Source organism: Aquila chrysaetos, chromosome 8 (genome assembly GCF_900496995.4).
Source record: "Aquila chrysaetos chrysaetos chromosome 8, bAquChr1.4, whole genome shotgun sequence".
NCBI lineage: Eukaryota > Metazoa > Chordata > Aves > Accipitriformes > Accipitridae > Aquila > Aquila chrysaetos.
Window position 1 is genome coordinate 6001176 of NC_044011.1, and position 23678 is coordinate 6024853.

At 46.7% G+C, this 23678-nt stretch overlaps 1 protein-coding gene across 15 annotated transcripts in view; it reads left to right on the plus strand.

Annotated features, from left to right (window-relative positions):
• Positions 1-1570: 1570 nt before the first annotated feature.
• The window catches only part of GJC1 (gap junction protein gamma 1), a 38275-nt gene continuing 16167 nt past the window's right edge, over positions 1571-23678 (plus strand). The window contains exons 1-3 of one of the 15 annotated variants that reach the window (XM_030022070.1): positions 1571-1665; positions 22073-22186; positions 23513-23588. The gene's annotated coding sequence lies outside the window, so the exon portion shown is untranslated. Of the gene's footprint in view, positions 1666-2318; positions 3776-11320; positions 14226-18967; positions 19623-21861; positions 22187-23512; positions 23589-23678 lie in introns of those variants that run through there. The other 14 variants (XR_005932924.1, XM_030022067.2, XM_030022068.2 and 11 more) reach the window with 14 other exon arrangements.

Consider the following 23678-nt stretch of genomic DNA (forward strand, 5'->3'; position numbering starts at 1 on the left):
CGTCCCCGGGCTCAGGGGATGCGACCCAGGCTCCGGAGCCAAGCACTCGGCCGCTCCAACCCATTGCGGCAAGGGGTTTTGTTTGAGGAAGGGGACATCTGTCATCCCCCTGGGGTGGCTCTGATCCCAACCCTGGGCTCTCCAGAGCTGGATAACGGGGCTGGAGGGTCCCGTGGGGGCATCCGTACACTGACAGGCATCAGTGCTGGTCGTTGCCCCTGCCCCTGGGAGAACAGAGCCATGGGGCTGTGCTGCCCGACAGGTCCCTATGGATCTGAGCATCACCCCGGCTTTCAGTCCAGGAGGGGTGGCAGGATATGGCCCAGGCAGGCGTGGGAAGGAGCCGGTTCTCACGCAGCCTGTTCCCAGCAGCTGGAAAACGCTGACCCGCGGCAGGGCCCGAGCGGCCGCGTGAGCTCTCGCAGCCGAAAACCTGGCCCCGCACACACAGGCTGGGAATTTTCCGCGGAAACGGCTGTTCCCTGGGAACAGGGGCTGTGCATGGCCGGACCCTGACCCCCAGCCCCTTCTGAGCAGCTAGAATTCCGCCCCCCCCCCCCCCCCCCCCCCAAGCAAAGGAGCTTTGCCGGGTGCAGGCGGGGTGCCCTGGGGGATGTGCCTGCCTGGGGCTGTGGAGCAGGTAAACTGAGGCACACCAGCATGCAGAACTGCTCGCTAGGGCAGCAGGTGCTGGGGGACCCATCCTTGGCATGAGTTCATCAGGGCTCAGCGCTGGGACACACCACGGGGGCAAATACCCCCATCTACCGTGGGGTCGTCAGCAACGAGTGACACTGCGCCGAGCCCTCAGTCGCTCCCGTTTGTCCCCCAGCTCCAGTGACTGGACAGGTCCCCGGGGCGATGCACTACCTAGAGCAACCAGCTCGCAGTGGGCTGAGCCCCAGCCCTGCTCCCAGTGTCCCAGTCCCCGTCCTGCTCCTGGTGTCCTCATTCCCATCCTGCTCCCAGTGCCCCCGTACTTGTCCCACCCCCCTCCCAGTGTCCCTGTCCTCTGTCTGCTCCCAGTGCCCCCACCCTGCTCCCAATGTCCCTGTCCTCTGTCTGCTCCCAGTGCCCCCACCCTGCTCCCGGTGTCCCTGTCCACAGCCCTGCTCCCAGTGCTATTGTCCCCAGCCTGTACCTGTCCTGCTCCTGATGTCCCCATCCCCACCCTGCCCCTGTCCCGCTCCCAGTGTCCGTGTCCCCGTCCCGGAGGTGGCCCAGCTCCCTTGCTCTCCGAGGCCGTTGCCTGGTGTCACAAGACGTGTCCCGCTGTCCCCATCCCAGGTGATTGCCGGCCATGGCCGCACCCAGCCCCGGTCCCGCACAAGGGGCCGCCTGGGCCGCTTCCCAGCTGCTTCGCCTCCCCCCGCCCCTTCCCCATTTCCAGGCCTCCCACGCGTGAGGCACACCCCCCCCCCCCCCGCAACAAGCCCCCCCCCCACGCCGTGCAAACGCGCCGCTGTCAGCGGGGGCGCGCGCGCCGGGCGGCACGTGGCGGCGGGGCCGGGGGGGGGGGTGGGCTCGTGGGGGGGGGAGGAGGGGGCTTTGCGCATGCGCCCCGCGCCCCCCGCCCGGGCTCGGCGGGCCCGCCGCGGCGGCGCGTGTGGGCGGCCGAGGGGGGCCCCGCCGCGACCATGGGCTGGAGCCGCGCGGGGCGGCGGCGTGAGTGGGGAGGGGGGCGGCGGGCAGGGGGCACCGGGCCGCGGGGGGCGGAGGGGAGGCGGGAGCTCGGAGGGGACCGAGCCGCGGGGGGGGGGGGCGGGCTGAGGGGAGGCGGGCGAGGCTGAGCGGCCGTTGGGCTGAGGGGAGGCGGGCGCTCTGAGGCGGGCGCTCTGAGGCGAGCCGCGGGCTCTGAGGGGACCGAGGCGCGGGCTCTGAGGGGAGGCGGGAGCCTGAGGGGAGCGAGCGAGGGGCCGAGAGGAGCCGCCGCGCCCTCCGCCGCCAGCCGCCGTTGCGAGGGGCCGGTCGCGCCCCCGGCGTCTCCCGTGGGCCGGGCGGGCCCGCGCGTCCCCGCTGCTGCTTGCCCGCAGCTGGCGCCCTCGGCTTCGTCCCGCCGGGCTTCCCCGGCGGGCTCTGGAGGGCAGGGAAGCCCCTCGGCTCCCGCTGCGGGGAGGCGGCTTTCAGGGACGGGCATTTCTAATGCGTTTCTCCCAAGTGAAGAAATGCAGACCCTCGTCGCGGCTTTCTGGCGTTAGAGAGAAGTGTGCTGGGAGTGCGCAGCCTTCCAGGTGTTCTTACCACCTTCAGTGGCAAATTTTGCTTTTTCCTGTGATGCTGATCTTAGTTCCAAGTAACAGGTATTTTTCTTTACTTTAAGAGACACCAACTGTCTGTCACCTCACTAGCGAACTCGCCTTGCAAAGCCGGCTTGGCCATCCCAGCTCCTCAGCCTGGCAGGACAGTGCTCGGCAGATCCTGAGCGTTCAGTCCACGGCAGCAGACGCTGTTGTAGCACCAACACAAGCTAAGAAATCAGCAGCTCCTTGCTCTCCTTGGCCAGATAAACGTTTATAATGCTGCTGATACCCTGAGTTAACCCTGTCTCAGGCTAACTGGGGCTGCAGCCGTGTGGTTTGACATTTCTCTGTGCTTGATCTGAATGCAGAGCATGAGGAGAAAAATCCGCCCCCTGTGTTAGATAATGAAAGTTTTGGCTTCTGTTGGGCCTAACTTTCACCCATCATCGTAAAATTTCACAAGAATGACATTTGTACAGTTATTTTTACTAGCTTTTTTTAGCCAATTCTCTTTTCTACTGGTAGGAATTAGTTCTGACTCTTTCTGGTCATTGCGACCTTGCTTCCCAGGGAAGTGCTAATTTTGTTCCACCGTCAAATTGATTACAAATAGGAGATAGTGCAGAGATTTAATTAGGGCATGGATGTACAGTATGGATTCTCGAGCAACAGTTGGTAACACCGCATTCAGCTTTTTCATTGGGCGTTTAGTTAGTATTTAGAAATAAAAGGAAGAACAAAACCCTTGCATTTCACAGACCATTGATTATTCTTGTTATTATTTCCATGTCTTCTTCTGCCCACTGCAAGTCAAGGATAATTGGTAGAAAAAAAATCTGTCCCATTCTGTTAGAAATCTGTTTCACAGTGATGTTCAGCAAACCAGCTGTTGGTCCAGTTACCAAACCCCACCTTTCTTCAGGTCATTTAAAAGGGGAAAGCTGTTGTTTTCTGTCAAGACTTGTGATTAGTAAAATGAAAGGTGCCCTTCTCTATTTTTTATTCTTTCCAAGTGTATTCCAAAGTTATGCTTGTGCTTTCCAGGGGGAACAAGTAAGCTCCATTCTGTGAAGTGGGATATGTAAGAATTTTTAAAAGAAAATTAATATAGAAACACACAGGTAATTTGAGCTTTATTGTGCTGTTCCTTATTCTCCCCATACACTGCAGACAGCTGAAAGTCCTGTATTTCCAGCAATCCTAAAATTAACTCCAGTGTTTCTGCAGTTCTAAAAAGGCAGGAGGGGACGACGTTTGTTTTCCCTCTTGTGTCACACTGGTGACTGAAGCGGATCTGGAGGGCTTGGCAGTGGGTGGGGTGAACCGTTACATATTTTCTGTGTCTGACGCGCAGGCTGCTCGGCGTCTGTCCTCTCTCTGGTCAGCGGCAAAAGCTCCTAACGAGTAGATGGTCCTGACGATTAAAGCTGAGGTAGAGTAGTTTGACTGCAGGGATTTCCTGTGCCACAGTGCAGGCTGGGGATCCTTTATGGCCAGAGGCTTCTGACCATGTCTGCGGCCGAGGAGGAGGTGAGGTAAGGGGGTGCGGGGCTCGGAGCAAAAGCTCAGGTGAGCTGGGGTCGATGGTGTGCTGAGAGCGGGCAGCATGGCTGTACACTCTGGGTCAGTTGGACTGAGCGTTGAGTGTCTGCCCTGGGAGTATTTCTGTGGCTCCTTGTAAGAAAATGATTCCTTTGCAGTGTCTTTCTCGAAAAATGGTAACTTGACTGACATTTCTGAATTGAAATGCCAAAGGATGGGGCAAAACGGAACAAGGAGCATATTGTAGTACACTTTGACAGATCACGTTTGAAGGTTTGTGGTTCAGATCACATGAAACTTATTTTACAAGACCATCTCAGTTTTTTCAACTGTGTTGAAAATGCATTCAGCTGCTATTTGTTGTGGCTACTCGGGTTCATGACCTGGCTTCTCTCATCCTTGCAGTGCCTTTTAAAACTGGCTTTATCAAGTTTTAGATCAGTTTAAATTGTGAAAAGTTATTAGAAAAATCTTAAGGACTGGCTGCATCCTAATGAAAGGGACTACCTTTAGTACTTTTGAGACTAGAATTGCAAGTTTATATTATCACTGATGTAGTGGACTATTGAATTATTGCTAATAGAGAACATTTTCATTTAAAAAACTTAAGTGTTTTCTTAACTGATGCAACAACATTAAGATTTTTGTGTTTTTTAAAGCAACTCACAGGTCTGAATGAATGACTATAAATGAGGAATTGTCATGAAATTTCTGTTTTCTAGATAGGTTCCACTGGTGCCCATTCTTAGCCCTTCATTAGTGATTGGTTTTGCCTGTTAGTTTGAAGCAAACATCCAAGTCATCGCAGATAACTTACAAGTGATGCAAATATCAGTAAATAACTAAAAAATCGGGGTCACAGACTGAGAGCATGGCAGCTGGCTTTGAAGGAGTTAGAGAAAAGCCCCGAAACGGTTGGAAAACATGCTGACAGTGAGGACTTATGGCGGTCCCGTCCATCTCTTAACAGAGGGAAGGTTAAAAGAAAACTTGTTAACAGTTTATGAGCGAGGACAAAGGTGTAGCAAGGCACTGATCAGATGCTAGGCAAGTTTAGACCAATTTTAAGAATTTGGCAAAGATTTTAGTACATACTGAAGAGTTCTAATTGTAGACACAGTTTTTCTAAATAATTTTCTGTGGTTCAAAAGGTAATTGGTTTGGGAATTGCGTTGCTTAGGTGAAACTTGACCTTAAAAGGTCTTTTCTGGCTTTTTATGGTTTTATAGCTGACAAGGGCAAGATTTAAGAGGAAAATTCTTACAAGCTGTGAAATCTAATCACTGATGCAGAGTTTGTGATGAATTTTAACACACAGACTTGTTGACTTGGTATTTTACTGACTGCCAGCAACTTCTGTGACTCCAGAAAAACACCCCAAACTCCTAAAACATCACTTCTTGCCAAGCAGAGGACGAGGTCCAGTGCATTTCTTGTAGTGCTTGCAGTTGTACATAGGTGTAATTCAGGCACTTCGGACCAACAAAGCAAGCTAGAAACATGCTGTCAGGTGTTGTTTAATCCTCAAAATGCCCACATTGGGTGCATTATGGACTGGGTTACTGAACCTCCTGGGCCTCAGGTACTTCTGCTGGGGGAGCTGGAGACAGCAGGCACTCGCAGTGTGGCTGATGCTTCTTTTTTGACCGAGCCACGGTGCTGGAGAGTGAGGAATTGTTACAGCATAGTGAGCTTTCAACTGAGAGCTGCTAAAATGCAACAGGGTGCATGTAAGCCAGGAACGGGGGAACCCATGCAGGCTGTGCTCATCAGGTTGAATTTTGGTGATTTGCCAATGTTTCCCTCATGGTGATTTGTACCTGCGAGGGGTTGCATGGCTGAGAAAAAAAAGTTATGAAATCAGTCTGTAGCCTCACTTTTAGCATTGAGCTGGGAAGAGGGAGGCATTTTTGTGGCTCTTTCCTAATGCCACTTCAGATTTTCACCATCTCTTTTCTAAACATTGGCAACGCAAAGCAAGATGCAGCAGGTACCTCATTATTCCTTTGCCTTATTGCTCAGACAGGATTCTCTGAATGGCAGCACAAACTTGGACAACGGTAACAATCATTAAACAGTTGAAGTAAAAACCTTGGCAGATAATGGACCCCTTTGTTGTCTGGCCACTCTGTGGTCCAAGAGGATGGGTGCTGCTGTCTCATTAGGAGGAAGGTGATCCTTTCTTCCCACCCTGTTTCCAGCTTTTGTTTTTTGTGCTGCCACTCAACAAAGTGCTTTACAGAGTTTGTGCTCCAGATTTATTTATTTTTAATCTGGCTAATAGGAAGTAAATTATTCCCATGAAAAAAGTTCCATTAATATTCCCTACTTTTTATGCTTGCTCTACTTTAACGCTGTTGACCTGTACAGGGAAGCACGTTCCTTCCTAGCATCCCTGCCCAGCACATAGGAAGAATCCCTGAATTACAGATGTGCCTCCGAAAACTGGTCGCTGGACCACGGCCCGGTCAGCCCCTCAAGGGTGGCTGCACTGCCGCCTCCGTGCGGAGAAATGATCCCATTTGCCGATCTTTGTGAATGAGTATTTTATTGCAGAACCCCACGTCATTATCAATCTTTCCAGCTGGTCTTTGCACTTCCTGCGAGCAGCAGGAGTGGAATTCCACTGTCCTGTACCTGTGCCATGTAATAACATGCTATGCTTTTTTTTGACTCAAGCTGTGGTTAATAATGGTCAAATTCTATTAAATGACATTTCACTTGCTGTGTTCAGTATTGCTCAATGTCTAAATTCTGCCTCTGAAAAAACCCCATACTTTTTGAATGCCTAAATTATCTATTCAGTGGCCATTCTTTGTCATGGCTTTGGTAGGCTGTTCGCTTTCTGTTAAAAGCCACAAAAAAGAATTTATCTTCAAAATGCTCCTTGGAGGGGAAGAAGGGAATGTGTAGATTTCCTTTACTGACCTCCTCATACCATAAATATGAATCATTATCACTGCTTGGGTAGTGACGCATGGTTCTCCCCAAATTGTGGACTGTCTGGAAGGTCTGGCTGGGATTTTAAAAAAATTGGCTTTCTTTTGTGTAAAACAAAGATTTAAGGTGAAAGTTCCCAGATGCGCTGTGGGCTAAATTGACATACGGCAATGTATGGCTGGGCAGTTGCAACGTTATGAGTTATTTTCTGGTGAAGGAAATACTGAGAACGGTAAATATTGTAGCAAAAAGAAATCCCTTTTTCTGCTGCAAACACAGATAACTTAGTTTCATACCTCAATATTGGCTAATAATTCCTTAATTATTACATTTCAGAGAAGAACCCAGGGCTTTAAGTAACAACACAAGCTACAAGGTTTTGTGACTATAAATAAAAAGCTATATTTGGAAAAAACGAATAGTGTATTTATGGACAAAACTGTATTAAGGGAAATGTGATGGAAAAATTGAGTCAGATGAGCTGATGTATGAGGCATTTCCCTATGGAGTCATTGGGCTGAAAAATGTTTTATATGCCTAAACTTGAACAGATGCTTCAACACACACACACTCATACATCCCCCCCCCCAGTTTAATATTAGCAGTTTTGTTCATACCACTGTGATTAATTCACGAACCAGCCTGTTTTAGTCTCTTTTCCGGGGGCTATTGGGTATTTCCAGATCATCCAGGTACTTAAGCCCATGCTTAACTGTAAATATGAAGCAGCCCGCTTATTAGCAGGATTTCTTTCAAGCTTTACATTAGGCATGTGCTTAAATGACTCACTGACCTGGGATTTACATTTTTACACAGGAGTGAAGGATTTCTCCCCATTACCTTGCTTAGATGAAAATCGGTGGAGTCAGCCAGCTTTTTTGCCTAAATAAGGACATGATACCAGCTTTCGGCTTGTACAGATATTAGTTCCACCTTTTTAGTTACAAATTTGTCAGAAAACAATTCTGAGTATTTGTGCCTGACCTCATTTAAGATACTGTTGAAGTACGAAGAGAAGACATACATATGGATGACCAGCAGATTGTGCCTACTGTTCTTTTTAGTATGAATGTCGCATTTGGTGGTGCTGGAGAGGTGGCATTTTATTATTTTCCCTTTGAATACCTGTTGTGGTGTTCCACTCAGCTGTTTATCTGCTTTCCCAGGCTTCTATTATTTGTCTTGTAGGTAGCTGTGCACAGCACTTCCTCTCTTCTAAAAATCCCCAAAGACCTCCCAAAAATTACAGTGCATTGGAGCCTGTTGTTTCCACTTTGCTTTTCTGATTGAGCTAAACTGATGAAGGAATGTGGAAAAATGACTTCTGAGTCTAGCTGTGGTGCACCTCAGGAATACACGGCTTACAGGATGAGCGATGATGCTTGTGGCATCAGGGGATATTGACTCCTGCTTGCGGTGACATCCCAGCATCGGACAGTTGTGAGTGGTGCAGCCGTGCCAGACTCGGGTATAACAAGTCATCGTCTGTAAAGTTCTGTATCTCACTCTTAAAATAGTAGAGAGCCTGGAAGGGTGATTGTATTTCTTGTGTGTAGATGGTTTCCATGCTACCTTGAGGGTGAGTTTCTGACTCCTTCTTAACTCCTGGAAGTCTTGCTGCGTTACAGATTCAGGGACACAGCTGACAAGTAATGCTGCATGATCCAAGGGCCTGAGGTTGGACAAACATCTGTAGGCAGGCAAGGGGCTGGGTGGTAGATTGTGCACATGGGGCTGGCCTCAGTGTTAATATATTTTTAAGTGGTGTAAAAATATAATAATTAAGGTTCTTAATGTGTGTTTTGCAGGTGTGCTGTCTTGCATATGGCATCTCCTCCTAAAAATCTAAAAATCCCCTGATTTTCATGGTAAACATATTTAAGTAGTTGAGAAATTACTAAATTTTAATTACAGCAGACATTCATTCACAAGAGTTACTTAGCCAACATTCAAATATGTAGTTGAACTATTTTTAAAAGGAGAAGAATTTTCATAGTGGAAACTGTGATTCCTGGGATATTAAAAAAATAAAATAAAATTGAAGTGTTTGAGAGGAAGTACACGGTGATCTTCCATATAGCCATATGGAAATGATCGTCTTTATTCCTTGGTTCATGTAAAGTCTGCACTCCTTATGGACTGTTTACTTGAAATGTCTGCCTCTGTGGCAACACCAGCTTGATTTATATTCCTCAGCCTGCTCTTGCTCGCTTTGCAATCTGTGGCAAAACCTTATCGATCTGGGTGTCTGCAAAATCCGATTCCCTGGAGGATTGTGCTGGAGAGATATCGACAGAAATAAATCATTGCTGCCCTTCAAGTGTGCCGACTGCGTGAGATTTGTTTGACAAGTAAATACTGAATACCAGTTGGCTGTAAGTTATCAATGATTAATAACCTGGGGTACCCAGGTTCCTTTTGGCTTTCGCTAGTACCTCTCTTTTAGCTGATTCATTAGTGTGCTCTTCCCACAGGCCCCTGGGAGATGCTCACTCCTGGCTCCTTTAGAACAGCTGCACTGGGTCGGACTGAAGGTCTGCCTGGACCGGAGTCCTGTTTCTGACACTGGCCCAAGCACAGGCTGCAGCAACAGCACAGGAGGAGCATGTTTGAAACCCAGCTCAGCATTTTGACTGCTTTCTGCCTAGAGACTTACCCGTTGCATCAAGCACTGTCTCTTTTTTTCAGTTTTTAAGGGGCTTTTGTTCTCCAGGCTACTCCAGATTTTACGGCTCCCTACCTTCTTTCCCCCTTCAGCCTTCTCGTTTTTCCACTGTTCATCCTATACCAGCCAGTCTGTACCTCTTCTCTGAAGCTGCTTCTGTTTTCCATTTCTGTGATGGGGGACGGTGAGAGTGACCAGAGCTGTACACTGCAGTTGGGATGCAGGTGAACCAAGGGTGCTCATGGTGACACAGCAGCGTGTGATGTTCGTGTGCTTGTCCTTCTCTAACACTGGTAAAATGCTGTTGGCTTTCTGGAATGTGCTGAGTGGTACCGGAGCTTTCATGGAACAGCCTGACAGCCTCAAGAGCTGATTGCTGAGGCCATCTTAGGGCACATCTTTTTACTGTGAAATTGAGATTTACTTTTTTTTATTCAATGTATGCATCACTTTATCTACATGGAATTTCATCTGCCATTTTATTACCAGTTACTTAGAGTCATAAAGTCCTTCTGCCATTCCTCATGGTTGCTTGTCTTCCTTGCCTTGCATATTACCATCAGGATCCTTGGTCACATCCCACTCACCTCACTGTTGTGTTTTACTCAGTGTCCTGGTCCAGCACAGGTCCCAGCCTCTCTGCCTGTGAAACTCCGCTGGGACCTCCCTCCCTTGCAGGAAATGACTGTTTACTCCTACTCTTTGTTATCTTTCACCCAGTTGTTTATCTGTGCAGGGACAGTTCCTTTTCCCGTGTGGCCTTTCAGTGTCCCTGCAAGAAGCCTTTGATGAGAGAGGCTCACAGATCTTAAAAGTCCAGGTAGTCTGGAGCCTTTTGGGAGGCTGGAAGTCCCTTTACAGAAGCCACACTGACTTTTTATACAGATATATCAATTGTCCACTAATTCTGATCTGTATAATAATATCTAAGTAGTCCTGTACAAATGTTGGGTTTGGAGGTCTGCAGTTTACCAGGATTTTCTTTGTAACCCTTCTCTTACAGAGTTGGCATGACACTTGCCTCCATGTACCAAGGTGATTTTAAGAAAGGCTGTAACCCAGTCAGCTGTTCCAGCTCTGAGCTCCATCAGCCTCTCTGGTGAATGCCACCCAGTCCTCCTTGCCGTTACTCTTCCTTTCGGCTCCTTATTCTGTAACCTCCTCTCCAGTCACTTCAGTGTGAGACAGTTTCCCAGAGAGTCCCCGGAGGAATGGGGCTGGTGAGGAGGCTGGGTCTGTTTTTAGTACTGTGAGTAGGTGTGTAAAGAAGCCACCTAATTTTTCCTGTGTGGCATTGTCATCTCTTTTAGTAGCATTAAGAAATGAACCTGTTCCTGGTGGTGGCTTTCTGCAGGGAGGCTCCGTCAAGATGTGGATGGGTATCTGAAGTGGTGACAAAGTGGTGGGGGAGAAACTATTTTAGTCATAGGATAGATGGCAGCAGCGTGGCCAGCAGGTCGAGGGAGGGAATGCTCCCCCTCTACTTTGCTCTGGTGAGACCCCCCCAGAGCACTGCATCCAACTCTTGGGTCCCCAGCACAGGAGAGACATGGACCTGTTGGAGCAAGTCCAGAGGAGGCACAGAAATGGCCCAAGGGCTGGAACAGCTCTGCTATGGAGAGACGCTGAGAGAGTTGGGGTTGTTCAGCCTGGAGAAGAGAGGGCTCCGGGGAGACCTTACTGCGGCCTTTCAATACTTAAAGGGGACTTACTTGTAAGAGAGTTATTTTTTTTACCAAGGCCTGTAGTGACAGGACAAGGGGCAATGGTTTTTGACTGACAGAGGGCAGGTTTAGATGGGACATGAGGAAGAAATGTTTTACAATGAGGGTGTTGAGGCACTGCAACAGGTTGCCCAGAGAGATTGTGGATGCCCCATCCCTGGAAATGTTTAAAGGCCAGGTTGGACGGAGCTTTGAGCAACCTGGTCTAGTCACAGCACTGCCTATGGCAGGGGGTAGACTGGATGATCTTTCAAGGTCCTTTCCAACCCAAACCATTCTGTGATTCTGTGATCTTGGCAGAGTAGGTATGAGTTGCCTTAGTGAGAGAATATACCAAATAGTCAGTGGTTTCTTATTAGGAATTCCCATGCTTGCAGCTAATGCCCCTTTTCTTTGAGTGAAGTGAGATGTGATACAGCAGATGCTCAAATATCCTTTGTATTAAGAATATTTTTGCAAGCAGACCTACTCAACTCTGCATTAGAAAATGGTTGGGCCCCTTGCACATACCAGTGATTTAACCCTTCAGGTAAAGCGATAGCTGGCATAGTTGGTAATAGATCTTTGAATATGTGCTAGGAGGAATAGTAAGGCTGTGTCTGCATTCATCACTAAAGCAATCTAGTGTGTTAATGTTTTTTTGTCTCTGCTTTGTATTTTCCTGTGAACGTTTTATTCTAGTAATGCAGATGGGAAATTACTTGTATCCAAACTTGCAGCATGGCCTTAGCCAGACTTGGGAATGAACTGGGTTGTCCAAAGTTGCTCTCTAAAAGGAGATTCTTTTGTTGGTACAGGTTCTGTTGTTATATGCTCGTATTATTTTCTTTTAGTCATAAGAAAAGTAAGGGTTTTTACAATCTTTGGTGTTCTAGATATTTTTCTAAGTAAGATCTTTTAAGGCCAAACCCCTGACCTGGCCAGTGCTTTATAATCCTGTTTACACTGATGCCCGCTTTGGGTTGAGACAGCAAGTTGTGATCTCTCTGTGGTCATGCTAAATGGTGGTGATCTGTTGTCTCCTGGTTGGAGCTTGAAGAGAACATGTACAGAACAAGCATGAAGTTCACTCAGTGACTTAACAAGATTGTATCAAGATGTAACCACCCTCCTAAAATCTTGAAAGCTTGGAAATAAGAAACTGGGGGAAGCTTGGCACTGTTGCATTGCCCACAATTGTGCCTGTAGTATCTCAGTGTGCTTTTTTCCATGTCCAGCAGGACCAAAAAGCAGTATATACCATAGCCTTGTCTTCTTTGCACTCTTATATCAAGTCACATGCCTGGCTTAAGCAGTTTCCATGCATTTGGGAGACTAATCTGCCTTAAATTTGCTGCTAATTTTCATAATCTGAAGTCTGATAAAATACATGGCCATGTAAAGCAGTCAGGTGGCAAAAAATGACCCACCTGCTACTTTGTGCTTGGTGAAGTGCGCCTTTCTCTGTGGCATGAGGCATGGTGGGAAAAGGGCATCTAGTTTCCTCTCATAAAATAGAATTTATTTGTGGCTATTTTCAGAAGGAAAAAAACAGTTGGTATGCGTCTTCTTCCATCTGGTGTGATGGCGCATCGGGAGTTCAATCAGTGACTGCTTCAGGTCTCTTCCCAAGGGTGTCTAGAAAAGTACTCAAGTCTTTCAGAAAATGACAATTTAGGGTTTCTTATTTCACTATATGAAATGGTTTTTTTTTTAACAAATAATTCACTTACTGAATTTATATGCATATTTATATTCTATATTTTATTTTTGGCAAAATAAAGCTGTTAAGACTCCTGTTGAACTCAAGCTGGAGTAACATTTTAATGCCAGTATAGCAGTCTGCTCTGATATACTATGCTCCTTTTCTCAGAACAAATCGTACTTCAAACCAATTTACTGAAACAAAGCTCTTCAATTATTTCTGCAGTTTGGTAGCACTTGAGAGAAGTTGAAGCAGCAAGCCAGCACTTGGCAGGAGAGTGGGCGAGCTCACCTGGCAAGTTTGTGTTTTCGCTGCTGTCTTGTTGCAGTGGACCCCTTGCTCTCTGCATGGCTCTTGAAGGAGCATCTGTACAGTGTGTGGCCACGTGTGTGCTGGGCACCGCGTTGCTATAGAGAGTGGTTTTGATGGTCTGGTGAGGTGCTGTCATTCTGACCTTGGCTGTGTTCCCAACACCATCCTCATAGATTGTTGTGGCGTACAGGTACCAACCCTGAGAAGTTGGCCTTCCAGCGTGGCTGGCTACCATCCTCCTGAGCTTAGTGCTCTCCACCTAAGGAGACATACAGCTGTGTAAAGACACAGAGGTCTGCAAAGCTTTCTGGCCCTCTGTATCTCTGCGAGTGGAAAGCCCTGACCAGGTTTAGCAGAGCTATTCCAAGTGCTGGATGTTTTGTAAAGCAGTTGGTGATGAGGGTTTGCAATGTCCTCATCTGCCTTCTGAACATCCTTCCTTCTCTAAAAAGCTGCTGTTGAAGAAAATGTTAGATGAATTTGGTATAATTGTAGGGTGAGGCAGTGTCTCACACTAGACCAGATGACAGAGCTGGGAAACAAAAGTCTTTCTTTGAATTTGGGTCACAGTGAAACAACTGCCATGTTGCAGAATGGGTGACTGAGGACATTGTGACAGACTGCATCATGATATGTGGTATTTTATTTACAAGCCATTCATGCTATTTTTTGAGGCTTATCTATGAAGCAAACACTGTCGTAGTTTCTTTTTACTGTCATAATATGGTGGTGGGTGAATTAGGTGTTCATCCCCATTCGATTGTCTCCCGCTCAGCTGAACGAAAGCCTTTTGACGTACAGGAGCCGACAGAATTGCTCTCTTTTGGCTTCTCTCTCCTTTCCCGAAATGGCTGTGAGAGTGATATTTGGGTCAGCTGCCTCCAGTCTGTCATTTTCTTTTGACACTCATCCCTCTGAGCATATAGGAGGAGCCCGATGGGGAAATGCTGTGGTGCTGTTGGCTGCAGTGGAATCAGGAGTAGTTAAAGGGGTGTTGTGGTTATTTGAATCACTAATCATGTCAAGACAGGGAAATCTCTCTGATGCCTGACTGAAACGGTACGTGAGTGAAGATGGCCTTACCCAGACCTCGCTGCAAGAGAGGTGGAGGGACCCAGGTAGGTGCACGAATGCTCTAGCCCCTACAAAGGCTATTGCTCTCCAGCAGCACGTGTCCCTTGGTGGCTTTGCTGTGGATGTAACACTCAACAGTACTTGTGTGTTCTTCAGTTTGGACCAGAGACCTTTTGGGTCTGTCCGGCAAAATACAATTTTTCCTTTTTTTCTTGCTGCAGTGCTCTGTGTCTCGGTATGGAAGTGCCCATCCATAGGTCTGAAGTGTCAGGTAGGGCATTGTGCTCCTGTTCCCTTTGAGTGCACAAGTTGTTCTGCTTCACCTGGGCTCTGCTTTTCCCCTGTGTGTCTCTGGGTGCAGCCCTGCGTGACAGTGTCGGGCCTGCCTGCACAGGTCCTGTTGCAGAGTTTGAAGCGGGATACCGTCCTGCAGTTTCTTTCCCTCCACTGTTTGCAAGCCAGCAAGCACGTCCTGAAATGAGCTGAAGCTGTGCGATTCATTGGCAGGTGTGTGCAGTAATGCCAGCCCCGCTGTCCATTGCACTCTGTTGCTTTGGAGTGGTGTTTGTCACTTGGTACCTGCCTCTTGTCATCATCCCCACTGCATTTTTTCCATCTTTACCCTTCCATTGCCTGTATTTGTTAAAAAAACTGCTGGGAACACAGGTGAAATAGTCAACAGTACAATATTTTTAATACTTTAATAAAGTATTGTGTTTATATCATGCCAATGCTAGTGGAGCTGCACAGGGCGTGTCGGGGGTGACTACACAGCAGCAGCCTGTGCTGTTTTGGGCAGTTGTCCCGCACTTTGAATGGGAAGGATATTAGGTCTCAGCATCACTTGCCTGTGTGTTTCAAGTCCCTGTAACTTGTGCCCCTTCTGTCACATTCATACTTCCAGGAAAAATTCCTTTGCTGCTGTTGTCCCAGACTCTTCTCAGTGGTACCCAGGGAATGGTGATGGGCAGAGATTGAAACACAGGAAATTACACTTAAACTTAAGAAAAGCTTTTTTTACTCTGAGTGTGGTCAGATGTAGGAATGGGTTGCCCAGAGAGCTTGTGGAGTCTCCATCCTTGGAGGTATTTAAAACCTGGCTGGATGTGGACCTGCCAACCTGCTCTAGCTGACCCTGCTTTGGGAGATAGAATATGGTAATTTGAACTACCAGTTGGCAGAATATTATACATTTCTTAGGGTAATGCATATGGGTACAAGGAAACGTAGTGGTTAAGCATCTTCAAAATATAAGTAAGTGACTGAAGTAAATGGGTGGTTCTGTTGCTCACAAAGAAGCTGTCACAGCGTCGGACTTGGGCATTTGGTGTGTTTGATCTCTGAAGTATTTTGGCAAGCAATAACGCTTCATGTGTCTGAACCAGAGTTTACTAGCCCTGAGCTAAGGAGCATGTGGTATCTTATTCAAACGGATATCCAGTTTGGGAGCAGCTCCTAGAGAGAACTTCTTGGCATTTGGGAGATGAGTGCTGTATATATATATGATAATCTCATGGAAGAGCCTGCAGGATCCACTTGGTGTGGAAGAACAGGAATTGACAGCTTACAGTTGGGAGTGTTTTGTGGACCTGAACCCTACCGAGATCATGCTCACCCAGTCTGATGGTCATTTCAGTTGGTAGGAACACTCTTTCTTGAGGATACCCTCCTGATATTTGGATTTTAAGGGTACAAATACCAGTTCCTGGCCACATTGTCTGCAGACAGCCTGGGCTGGCAATCCAAGAGCTCAGGTTTTGGTTAAACACTTGGCCTTGATCTCAAAACACCAGTGTTGGGTGTTTTCTCTAGTATGGCTTGAACTTAAGATTCAAACTCTTTGAAAAAAAAAAAAAAAAAAAATTGCCCTTTTCCCTACCCTGTAATTCCTGATTTTCAACATCCAACTAAATTACGCAGGGAAAGAGTTTTGCTGTATGCTACTGGCTCCTATGTAGTGAGGAGCAAGCGTGGCAATGCTGGGGCCAAGAGCAGGGCAGGGCCCAGGTTGGTAAGTTGTGCTGGACCTGCCAACACTGTATGAGGCCAGTTCGTGTAGGAGCTACTCAAAACCATCTGGGCTTAGTAGGGTTAAACTATATTGTAGAGAAATACTTTGAAGTGTTTGAGACTAGAAAAGAGAGATGGGTGAGAGGGAAGAGGGAATGCCTTGGAGACCTGGGGCAGAGTTAACTCCTGGGTTGTTTTGACCTAAGTGTAGCAGCTCTTCACCAGTTGGGTTATTCCTAATCCACAAGCTGCGTTGTGAAGGGAGAGGGGTTACTTGTGCTGCAAGCTTCCATCCTGGTACTGTGCTGGTATGACCAAGGTTTGGCATGATGCCATGTCGGTTTGACTTTGGCTTGTTGCCCTGAGGATCAAGTGTTTCACTGCAAAGGCTGTCAAACATTGCACCGCGTCTTGCCGTGTAATCTGCTGACCGCTTTATTTTCTCCATTATTACATTTCACATCACCGGAGTGCAAGCATCACCTGGGGCTTGCTTCTGCTTCTTGATACCTTAAGTCTGTAGGACAGATGTGATGAGCAGCTTAATCAGGTTTGCTAAGCATCAGGCAACTCTGTCCTGAGTTGCTACAGAAATGCTAAATTTGGGAGCTCGCTATACCAGTCTCTGAACTGGTACACCTCGGAAGGGACACTGAATGCTGAGTGTGTATGAAGGGACTTAGGCTGACGCAGACCCCAAAACAGGTCTCCAAAAATTTCATGAGGCAATGGAGACTCTACAGCCCAGCCTCCATTTTTGATGAAGCCTGTTGTCACTGCAGGCTTCTGCTCTCAAATTAACTTGAGTCAGGCTTGCAGCTCGTCGTGTCCTCGTGCTGCAGCACAGGCTGCACGGGCTGCCCCGATGGATGCTGCTCTTCCAAAGTCGGGATCTTGCATGCTCTGGGGTATCTGCTCTGGAGATGATGCTTCATGGAGGAGCGTGGTTGCTGTAGGTGAAGTAAATGCTAGTTTTGGCCAGCATGAAACACGTTGTGATTTCATTTGAATTGTGTCACTGCAGGGGAGTGTTGCTAAAATTGTCACTTGGCCTTCCATGTTAGCATTACCTAGAGGGCACGCTGAGGCTATTGGAGGTTCATGTCTTATCTGCAAATTCCGGTTTATCTTTAAGCTGAATGCTCGGGTGGGTATATGTATGTTGATTTTCAAAAAGATACCTATTTGACATCTTTATTTTTTTGACAGCACAAGAATCTTACTATATCTCTACCTCTTACCCATATTTTAGTGTTCTATTTATATCCTGCATAGGATCTGTGGTCTCATAATTAATTCAATGAGGAGTTTTTTAGACTCAGGGGGATTGGTCTGGGGATCAGCAGAACCTTGTTAGCATGCCTGGGATTTGAAGGCACCGTTCAGAAATTGTTTCCAAGTTGACATTGACGCTGTGGCTTTTTCAAAACCATTCTCTGCTGTTTGCCATGTGAGACTTGCCAGATGACAGAGTATTTATTTGAAAAAGCGCTGTCTGGTGTCCAAAAAGTCCCAGCCTTTTCACTCCCAAATATTCTTTAATATAGATTAAAAATAAAATTCAGTAGAGTTGCTTTCTTATTCTTTTTCAGCTGCACAGTGCTGTAAATGCTTCTGAAAAACATAGGAATAAAGTTGGTGGTGATTGAACCCAATTCCTTCGTGAATGATGGAAGGGTGATAGCAATGAATTGTCTTATCCCAGGAAGATCCCCACATCCTTCCCCTTGTGTCCTTTAGGAGGGTGAATGCTGGAATTGCTGCTCAGGTCGGGCAGGCAGGTGGCATCAGCACAATACTCAACAGGATTTGTGGGGTGCTGGTACCTTGCTGGTACTGGGTCTGGCCACAACTTTCTCCTTTCTTGAAAAGTAAAATCTTACTCATTTTTGAGGTTTAAAAAAAAAAAAGGAACCCTCGTGCTTCCTCAAAAATAATCGTAAATCATGCACTTCCTTACACTTCAATGTAAATGAGATTTGAATGAATAATGCTAATTATTCATTCATCCTAATTCAAATCCTATTTTAATTAGCCTGTGGGCCCAATTTTACTTTCATGCAGCATGAAACCTCTTTTGATTATCAACAGAATTGCCATGTGTTTATTCTTGAATTTTTTTTCTGCTCAGCACATGTCTTTTTAAACTGCTTAAAACCAAAACAAAACAAATATATCATTAATAAATTAATCAAATTTCATTAGCATGACATGGGAGGACATATTTTAAGGGAAAAAAAGTCTTTCTGTAAATATATGCCCCTTAATAACTGCCTTTTGGCTACCAAATCTTTCTCCTAAACATGCTGTTTAAGACAAACTTTGTCTGAGGAGGTGCTAGTGAACTATTGAAATTCAGAGAGACTGGAGAGCTTCAGCTCCCTGTTCCCCTCTGGGAGTTGAGTCTCATGGCTGGAAGGTGTGCTGCTGTGCTGCACTTCACCTCTATTCTAGGGAAAACTCGGTTGTGAGCTGAAGCCCATACCTGGATGTGGACTTAGCTAGTGGAAGGTGGCTCCCGCTATGATGGGATGGTGAGCTGGGTAGGAAGGGTGGGTTGGCCTGTATGCCTTTGCAGTGCTGTCAGTCAGCTGTGGTGGAGAGGTCAGTTGTAGAGTCCTTCCAGCCAGAGTCAGAGTCACAGGGTGGTTTGGGTTGGAAAGGACCTTGAAAGATCATCCAGTCTACCCCCTGCCATGGGCAGGGACACCTTCCACTAGACCAGGTTGCTCAAAGCCCCGTCCAACCTGGCCTTGAACACTTCCAGAGATGGGGCATCCACAATCTCTCTGGGCAACCTGTTGCAGTGCCTCAACACCCTCATTGTAAAACATTTCTTCCTCATGTCCCATCTAAACCTGCCCTCTGTCAGTTAAAAACCATTGCCCCTTGTCCTGTCACTACAGGCCTTGGTAAAAAAAAAAAAATCTCTCTTACAAGTAAGTCCCCTTTAAGTATTGAAAGGCCGCAGTAAGGTCTCCCCGGAGCCCTCTCTTCTCCAGGCTGAACAACCCCAACTCTCTCAGCGTCTCTCCATAGCAGAGCTGTTCCAGCCCTCGGGCCATTTCTGTGCCTCCTCTGGACCCGCTCCAACAGGTCCACGTCTGTCTTGTACAGGGGACCCGAGAATCACCTCCCTTGACCTGCTGGCCATGCTTCCTTTGATGTAGCCCAGGACATAATTGGCTTTCTGGGCAGCAAGCGCACATTGCCGCCTCATGTCCAGTTCTTCAACCTCCAGAGTCTCCAAGTCCTGCTCCACAGAGCTGCTCTCCACCCATCCACCCCTGCCCCTAGTCTGTGCTGATGTTGGGGATTGCCCCAACGCAGGCGCAGGCCCTTGCACTTGGCCTTGTTGAAGTTCCTGAGTTTCGCGTGGGAGCATTCCTCACGCCTGCCAAGATCCCTCTGGATTGCATGCCTCCCCTCAGGTATGTCAGTTGCACCCCTCAGCTTGGTGTCAGTCCCACTGTCTGCCATTGATGGAATGACATGTAACGAGTCCTGATATTGTACATTCTGAAAGTGTTTGGCATTTGATGGCCTGGAGTGAGGCTGTTCTTAGAACTTGGCTGTTGCATGCTGCCCTGCCTTATAGGTGCCGTACATCTCGGGGGTATAGAGACATTGCTGGGAGCGTTTCACCAGACTAACCGTGGTTCCAGCTTCCTCCATTCTTCCTGTCCCACTGTCCATCCCTGCCACACTTCCAACTGTCTCGTCCAAAGGCAGGATTTTAAGGTTGCTACAGTAAACTGCTCCTCCGAGGTGCAGTTCTTCCCTCCCTGACTGGTGGGAGGCCATCACAGTTAGATGAGAAAGCTGAAAGAAGGTGAAATTAATCCCATGGTTAAATTAGTGTTCAAACTCACACATGGGCTGGATAGGGGAAGCTGCACACATGAGGGGCAGTTCACTGTCTGTATGTGAACAATAGCCGTGTTAAAATAATTGAAGAGATTTCCTGCAGTGAATCTCTTATCTTAAAGTTGATTTCTTTTCCCCATGTACCTGCTCCAAATTCTTCTTTATTCTTTCTGGATGTCAGTGCCTGCAAAACTTTAATTTGCAGGAACCAGCTTGCTGTCAGAGATAAGCGTCATGTTATTTGCATTGTATATCCTGCCTGCTCTAAGGAGCCTCCTCCGCTGGAAGTGCTGGAATGAACTTATGACAAATACAAGGAATGAAAGTCTCTCTCAAATGCACTTTCTGGCATGACTTAAATTAGCTGAAATTGCTGATGTTTTGCCTTTTTCAGATGCGTGTCAGTGTCCATAGACTTTTATTTCAAACAATGGAAAATTATTGAGTTAAATGTTGCCAGAACAACAAATCCGGGAGACGCTAAGTGTACGTTAGGTGAAGGTTACTGCAATATATCTAGGTCCTGCAGTACATGTGTTGTAAAGGCAGAAACGCACAGCTCTAACCTTGGCCAGTCTCATGAAACTGAAGGATACCGCCATATCAAATGCCATAATTCTGCCTGGAACTTTTTGCTTTCATATTATGTTTAATGTGGATGGGCTGAACATTTCCAGTGAAAGAAAGGTTTAAAGACAGGTCATTTTGCTTGAACCAAAATGTTTCCTTAAAGACAAAGAAGTTCTTTGCCTGCTGGTGGATTCTCCCATATTTGTGTCAGTAGCTCTGCTCTGGACTAAAACTAAATTTAGAATAAGTGACACTTTCTTGTTGAAGAGAATCAGAGCTCTTCAGCAACTTCACATCTCTGCAGCCAGAACTCTGTAATTGACAGAAGTCTTGGTTATTAAACACGCGGCTGATAACGCCGTCTTACGCATCTGAAAGCTGTGGTTAACCTAAATGTACAAGTCTGTGCGGTCAGTGTCTATACGTAGGTTTGTCACGCTGTTCATTTATATAACTGGTGGAATCCAGGACGTGAATTCCCCCCATCTTTCTTCTGAAGCAAGTTCTAAAGCGGGCCAGATGCATTGTGCCCTCCAGTGGCTGTCTCCCACTCTGAGTGGTGGCCGAGGGAGCCGAGGTGTGATCCACATGCTTCCCTGCATCTTCCTCTTTATAGCTGGTGAGGTACGGTAAGAGCCAACCAGAGGTATGTGGTCTGCAGATAGAAAACACACTGTGGAAAGCTGATAAATACCTTGAAAGAATTTATTAGATGTCGAGGTAGCAGCTTGTCTAGAAGTAAAGATTCAGTGTCCCCTCTCTTATTGAAACCAGTGCTAATTTCAAACTTCTCTGTTGTAACCGCTGATTAATAAACGTTGACAGTATCTGAAAATGTACAGGCTAGTTCCTGCTTTTGTATGTCCCGTTAGTGTCCGTGCTTGGTGGCTAGATTTGCAGTGCACCTTGGTGTGAATGTCGGCATTGTGGCTCTTACCTCTGTAATCCCCAGTTCTAGATGTGGGGTTCACTTGCCTTTTCAGCGTATTGGAGACACTTCAGGCACATAGGGTACCTCCAGGGTCACTCTATCATCCATTTTGATTCCTAATCTGAGTGAGCTGCTGGGAAGTACTGAACGTGCGGGTGTCTGAAGCACTGTCTCTCATCCCACTGATGCAGAACTTGGGGTTACGGAGCTGTACTTGGGTGCCTTTCTGAAATGGGGGTTCAGAGCGTGAAGCCACCTGCTGCAGTAAGGCGCTGCACTGGGACTGGAACCCTCTGGTCTTTTTTCACGTTAAAAACGTGCTATTTCAGCCAATTCTGTCTACAGCATAATGGTAGCATGGTTGCGTAGAAAGAAGAGCTATGATGGTAAACCTTGGATTGATTGCATGCACAATTGACAGCCTCTAGATTAAGTGACTCACCGGTAATCCTTCATTTTCTTCCCATGTTTCCCAGCTAAACAAATTGAACTGTCTAAATCTCTCACTTTTAGGCATCTTCCCCATTCTTCAGCTGGTTTTGAGACTAATATATTCACTCTCTGATGTTTAAGCAACTTCTGAAGGATGCAGACACAGGCATTGAGTGCTGTCTTGCTAACAAGGAGGTAAGATCACCCTCCTTGCTCCTGTTTGCACGTGACACAGCTAAGGGTTGCATTAATCATCTCTGCTGTATCACCAGCTCTTGTTGAGATGCTCATCCATTAGGACTCTCACTCCCTTCCCTATTAACTGATATCCAGAGTAACTGCTCTCTCCTTTAAAAGAAAGACTGCTATTCTTTTTCTTGGCTGCATGTCTTTGCATTAAGCTTGGTTAAAGCAGTGGTTTTGTTTCAGTGGACTCAGCCTCTCGAGCAATCTGTTTTTCTGCATCACTGATAACTCTCATCTTTATTTGTCAGCCTGCAAACTTCTGTGCCATTTGCAGATTTTGTCAGCAGCCATTTTCAGGTTGAATCTGGGGAAGATACAGCCTAATTGCCAGGCCTGTTCCTGGTCTTTGCAGAACTTGCTGTAATTACATGCAATTGATCTTGGTTCTAATGTGGGAATGATTTGTCAAGACCTTTGTTACTTTTGATCCACTTAATATGGTCTTTTTTAATATTCTCTTGTGCTATTTTTTTCTCACATTGTCATGAAGTAATAAATCAAATGTCCTACACAGCCCATCCACATTATGTCTGTGCTGTTGCCTTTTCAATGTAACATTGAATTTCATCAGAAGGGGGATTACGTTTATATCCTTTAATTCTGTATTGATTGCATCCCCTCAAATTTCATTATTTTGCTTGTGAACAACTCTGTAGTTATGTGGAAGAAGTTGAATAGTTGCAAATACTAGTTTTCTTCCAGTTTCCAGTCTTTTCTGGCCTTGGAAGTGAGGTTTTTAGCCTCCCTAAGGGACTGAACCCAAATCCATAGAATAGTTTGAGCATCAGGTTAGAAGTTAGATGTTCTTTACATCAAAGCCTGTCTCTAGGCTAGACCTGCAGGTTAGCACTGGTCAGGTCACTCAGGTTGTCGTGCCTTTAAATCAAAGGTAATAGCACTTGCTTGCTTCTCAGGTTTGGACTGGGTGATTAATTTCTGACTCAAGACAGCTGGCATTGCCCCATAGAGAGAGCTGTTTCTCTCCATGGGCTATGGTCGAGGCCAGGATCGCTAGCTCAGGCTTTAACAGGGCCACCTCTGTGCAGCTAAAATAAATCTTACTGTTAGTGGTGGGATGTAGCCAACAGTGCCCATAAAATTTCACGGGAGCTTAGCTTTCGATCCACTGTGTTTTGGAGGCTTCAGCCTCAAGTGTAAATGTTTTTATTAACATTTGAAATACATAGCAGCCATGTCTTTCACTTCTACTCAAGAGTAGCTTTGGGAGCACATTTTGTTTGTGAAATGGCAGTTAACTGCTACTTTTTTTTGTAGCAGACTTCTCAAAAGCCTGTGGAGGAGACGTAGGATCTTCAAGCAAATTCTGGCAGCTGGAGTTTCCTGGTAACAGGTGATGCTACAAACATGGTTGCATGTTGGTTGTAAAATTCTAGAGTTTTCTGACTCTTTTGGTTGAATGTTTGCAGTGTTCAGGCTCAAG